Genomic DNA, 6000 nt, shown 5'->3' with positions numbered 1-6000 from the left:
TACTCCTGTAGATGAACAATATAAGAGGTAAGGCACCTCCAGCAAGTGATCTTAAATAATACATTAACATAAGAAAGGAGATGTTACACTTGAATTGACTAGCTGTGAGAATGTGAGACCCGACACCCAACATCCATGTTGTCCATGGATGCCACTTGTAAATCTGCTTCCCCTAGAGGCAGGTGATGTTCAGGCTCTTAAAAGAGTAATCTGGAGGACTTCTGTCTACCTTCTGACATGGGAGAAGGCAGTCTTACAGCCATGGGAGATCAAGTGATGGGACCAAGAGCAGCATCTGGTGTGATGCCTGCATCAGGGCCTCTCCATTCACAAGGTACAAGCTTTTATACTGCTTAGTACTGAGTGTTCCTGGACTTCTGAGGAAATCTTAAACCATGCCAAAGCTTGACTCACTGATGTCAGTGTCATCTTTCCAATGGGCTTAATGAAATAGGGACCTTGCCCCTAGACTCATTAAAGCAATTGTCTCATTCTGTACCTTTGAAAGACTTGCTCTATTTGAGGTACACTGTGTGTATACTTTTAATTCTGGCAAATCTTTCTTCCTGCAAAGAGCTTGTCCTCCAGAAAATTAAACCAGCATCATAATACATGTACCAAAGTAGTACGTATTGCAATGGATAACCTCTATGAAAGCAGACAGCATTTCACTGACAACTAGAAATCCCTTGGAATTTCTTGGCTGTTTCTATTTTCCATATAAGGTATAATTAAAAGAAAAAAACTTAAGTGAAATTCACAGTATGAATTCTTGCACTAATTTCATTGATGTCAGTAGAATTACAGTGGAGATTAACTTAGTTCTGTGACTGTCAAGGAAAGAAGCTGTTATGGATTTTTTTCTGATGTGCCTTTATTTTTTTGATAATGAAAAGACACAAAAATATGTTCTGCATGGATCCATATATTGTCTTTATAGCATATCCAATCTGAAATAAGTATGATTCACTCAAAATCTATTATTCTCTTCACTAAAGTGCTTATTACAGGAGGGAGTTGAAGGGTTGCCATTATGATTTTGTCACCAAACCAAACTGATAGCTGTTTTTAGATCTCATGTATTCCATATTTTAAATATATTTCCTACATAAAAATGCAGAGATTATGGAAATTCTTTAGAAATATGGTCTTGGCCTTGTTTTTGCATGCTTTTCTATGTTATGCACATTTTTCTGGATATGTTACAGCATTTCCAATCAACCATTAGTAATAGGTTTAGCAGTTGCTTCAACCTCCATCAAAATTACTGTCCTCATTTTTATTCCATAGAAGGCAGCTTACCGATTCATCTGCAGACACTTGCTATCCAAAGCAGTGCTTGCTGCTATTAATAGTGAAATCAAAGTAGCAAGTACTTTACCTAGGAATGGGAGTCTGTAGGATTAGGATTGGAGCTGAGGTTGCAAACATTCATTCAATTTTGGAAGGACATTCAGGCAACCCAGGACTCACACTCCAAGTGTATACCATGTTCTGTAACTCCTGCTTTCTAGTTCTAACACTGCCTCTGACCAGCTGTATATTGTTGAATATGGGCCATCTTCAGTGGAAATGTATCTTCTGAAGAGTCCATGAAAATCAAAATTTTCCCTAAGATCTTACACTAAGCACCAGAGAACATCCTTATAACATTAATATTTATGCTTCACTTGGTACATGTAACTGTGCTTACATCTTGAGGCATCTAATTTCAGGTTCCAGATGCAGTCAATATGGAACAGGTAGGTTCTTAACTTTTCATAGGTCATTACTAAGGGAGTCTGTTTTTCTAATTTAAGCTGCTAATTTAGATGCCTTAAATTCAGCTGTGTCCAAAATTATGCACTCAAGCAACTGAATACAAATAAATCAAAAGCCTCAGGCATCCGGTTCAAAGTGATAATTTGGGAAGGAACCATCACTGAAAGGAGCAGTAAGTCTAAAGGAACCAGAAAGCTGCACAAAATAGGTATCTATGATATTTCTGTCCAGGTTCCCTACTGTGCTCCAACCTTTTGTTGGTGAGCCAGATGAGAAGAGTCTCTCTGTGTTTAAGTCAAATCAAAGTCCGGAGTTTCACAATGTTTACTTTTTCAAAGGATCAAGCACATATTTTACATTGAAGAAATACATGATAAAAAAATATATATGATAATGGAAATGGCAGAGGCATGAAATATCTGCTCAGTTAAAGCAACAGCATGTATTCTAAGTTTAGAGAAAGCAGAAATGCTGCCAAGACATTTGACCACAACCATTTTTATTCTCCATGTGAAATTCTAGTATTTATCTTCTCTTCTGCTTTTAGCCAATAAAACTGCACTCAGGTTTCTACCTGCTAAGACAACACAGATGCAGTAATTCTCAGCTTACCTGACCAAAGCTTATCTACATTAAAATGTTTTTATTTTGCAGTTGCAAAGTAATATTATTAGAAAATTCCCAGACACAATGTACAGTGTAGAACAGGTTTAACAAACTTCATTTTCAAACTGCAGAATTGTTGGATGCTACCACACTAAACTCAGAGTAGGTCTACTAAACTTTACCAGTAATATGAGTGTAACAACAAAAAACATCTGTCTGGTACTTTTATGCAAATAAATATCCATACTTTACCCCAAAACACAAAGCTCAGACAAAAATCTTTGCAAAAGATCTGTAGGAGTTCACATTTTTATCTTTGAGTGGTGTACAAATGTCTGTAGATGAAAAAGGAAGAAGCAGAAAGCACAGCAGCACAGTGTATGAGCAAAGGATTTTACTGCACTTTGTAAAGGGTATATACTATTCCATCACTGCTTCTGTCATGCTAATATGTTTTCACATGAATGCAACAAATGGGAACAAATGCAAGAAAGTATTAAACAGTATGTTTTATTGACATCTATTTTAACACAGACAGAAGATTAGGACATGCAATAAAAGCCACTCCACTTGTGAACCTAAGTTTTATTTGCAACCACACAAATCTTACTACAATGACTTTTTATTCCTCCAATTTTGACTTCAGTTTTTTGAGCACAGCTCTAAGCCAAATATATGCTAAGCCACTGGGGAAGCCATACATGGTCAAACTGCTACCACAAGTCTGTGCTGCATGGAAAATTAGTCTGTATCTGTGTACGTTGATAGATGCATGCAACAGCAGTTGAACATATGTACTATGTCCTTGTCAGGAACATGTCAACTCTCCAAACTGTTACCAAACTAGTTTTCCCAAACAAGGGTAAATCTCAGCACTTCTTACTTAAACTAGAATTTTCAACACTTACTTAAACTAGAATTAAATTAAAAGCACCTGAGCAGAGATCCTTCTGCATGGCAAATGAAAGCATGCTCTGAGAAAACACTTCAAATGTACCATGTCAGAAGAAGTACACGTAGAGAATTCTGGAGCTGGTTATGGAGGAATTTCTATAGCAGCTCTCTGATTTGGTGCTTATTGAGCTACGCCAGTGGGTGAGGATAACCAACTGTATATGCACTTACAGGAGTAGTGCCATGGCTTATCAAACCCTCACACATAGATAATAATGGTCAAGCATTGCCAACGCATTCTTTCAGCGACTCTGTTGAAGTTCAAAGACTATATGGTTGAATCTTTGCTCTTTACTGCTGCAAAGATTCACCAACATGGAACTGAGATTAAAAGCACCACTTCAATTTGTTTTGAAATAATGGGAATGTAATGAAAGGGCCAACCTTCACCTCTCAAAACTAGGAAAAAAGGTTTATGGGAATGTCTTAAACACAAAGCTGACATGCGTCATCTTTCTCTGACTCAAGACACTATCTGGTTGACATTCAGAAGACTTCCTTATTTGTCTGGAATTTCCTGATATAGGGCAGCATGGTCAGAGCCACTCTGCAGGGACAACAACCAGGCTGCCATGCATTAAGACCACCTGGGACATACCCATAGCTCTGCATAGCTGGGTCAAATATGACCTGTGACCAAAATATGGTCACGCAGCCCCTCATGGCCTCAGGACCCAGCTTCCTCAAGGATGCAAGTCCTCATCCCAGATGCAGGGCTTTGAGTTTGTCTTGGCCAAGCGTCCTGAGATTCCCATCTGCAGGTTGCCAGGATCCCTCTGAGTGGCTGTCCTGAGAGCAAGTTAAGTGTTTCTCACCGTCCAGGAATGAGGTGGCTGCGGATGCACTGGGTCACTTCGTCAGGTCACTGATTTGGACACCCACAAATTATCTGGATAGGGCAGGATATTCCCAACCTATGGTATGTGCACAACTAGCGGTATACAAGTAACCTTTGAGAAGGCAACAGAAACACAGAAGTATAAATCCTGGCACAAAGCTGGCATGTCCTGATGCTGGTTTGGGGGGAAAAAAAAGCAAGTTTGGGAAGTCTTGATCTTTTAGTTGTTACAGGGCAGTGCATGAAAAGCCATGTCAGACTTAAAACATCATCTGCATATGCCCTAATGTGAACATGCACAACATAGCAAGACAGCATCCTAGAAACAAGATCACTGACCATTTGTTACTCATAATGGTAATCAACAGACATGGACTTTCCTGTCACAACCATTTAACTTAAGGAAAGACGAGCTCTTTCAGATCCAGTGTAGGAGTTTAAGAAGTTAGCTGCCTACAACCACATTGTGGTTTAACCCCAGCCAGCAGCTAAGTAACGCGCAGCTGCTTGCTCACCCCTTCTTCTCTAAGTAGAGCTAGCTGGGAATTTTTGGGATGAACGAATTCTCCATCACAAACTACTGCTGTGTTTTGCTTGAAAACAGGACACTGAACATGGATATATTCTCTTAACACTAGGGATGTACATCCTGAGACATTCTGCAGACAGGAAATGGAGAAGACAGGTCAGGATGTATATGCTTCTGTACACAAGTCTCATTTCCACAACTAATTGCTTACACTTGACAAAATTCAAGTCAATCTAAAGAGGGTTTGAGTAAGCTTTTCCTGAATTTTCAAGTGATACCACAACAAAAGTCAACGTGCACTTTTGCCTCCTGTCTTGCCTCCCTTGCACAAACAGATCCCAATTGGACTAATCATCCTGAATGTAACCAAAACATTGGTTTTATTTTGCAATGTGCCTTCTTTTTGCAAAACTATTTTATCTTCAGGTTGCTGCAACTTGAAAAGATTCTAGCTCCATAAATTCCTTTTACTGTATGGATAGAAAAATCTGTCATCTTTATAACACTGTCCAGATGTTTGCATTGGACTAAAAAAATGTCATCTTTTTTGTTTCAATTTTTCTAAGTGTGAGCCAATAGAACATTGAAGCTGCTGGTCCGGGCATCCTGCAATTCAGCTGAACATGGCCAAATTGTTTATACATATTTCACATTTCGGAGGCTTTCTTCCCTACTACACAAACCAGACCAACTGTACGAACCGGGTCATTCCCTGAAGCCTGGAGAGCAGAGCATGGTAGCTTCAGAGATGTGCCAACAAACGGTATGTGCATGTACCAACTATTTCCATGCAGGTTCTGAGAAAGGACACTTGAGTAAGAAACCATTTTTTTTTTACTGTTATTCAGACCAGAATGTTTCGTTCCTCACAGGAATGAATGCAGTCCGTCTGTCCCAAAGAGCAAGCTCCAGTTACTCTGCAATGGCCACTTGTGTTTCTTAGAAAGCTGAAGGACTGAATCAACAGAAAACAGACCGTGCTGGGGTAATTTTTTCTCTCATCTCCGTGTTTTTGCATGTGGTGTTGTGACTGCTGAGCAGATGTGCTATTAACAATATTGTATTTGGCTCTGGCAGCGGTGCTCACAGGAGCAAGCCGCGCATGCAAGGCTTTAGAGCGCTTCCCTCTCTGACAGACAAGCTTTTGTGGGGTTTTCCGTAGCAATTTAGGAGGTTGCCACCCCCAGCAACCCCTCCGGTTTATAAGGCACTATCTCAGGACTAAACATGTCACCATACATGTGACATGCATACCAGCAGCCAATACGCCGGGCTGCAAACCGGAGGGGCAGGGGGCAGCTGCTGCCCTGCC

The sequence above is a fragment of the Pezoporus wallicus genome, unplaced genomic scaffold, assembly GCF_028554395.1.
Source record: "Pezoporus wallicus isolate ANWC-B61680 ecotype Strahan unplaced genomic scaffold, APGP_CSIRO_Pwel_v1 scaffold_11491, whole genome shotgun sequence".
Lineage (NCBI taxonomy): Eukaryota > Metazoa > Chordata > Aves > Psittaciformes > Psittacidae > Pezoporus > Pezoporus wallicus.
This window is presented reverse-complemented; position numbering follows the sequence as displayed.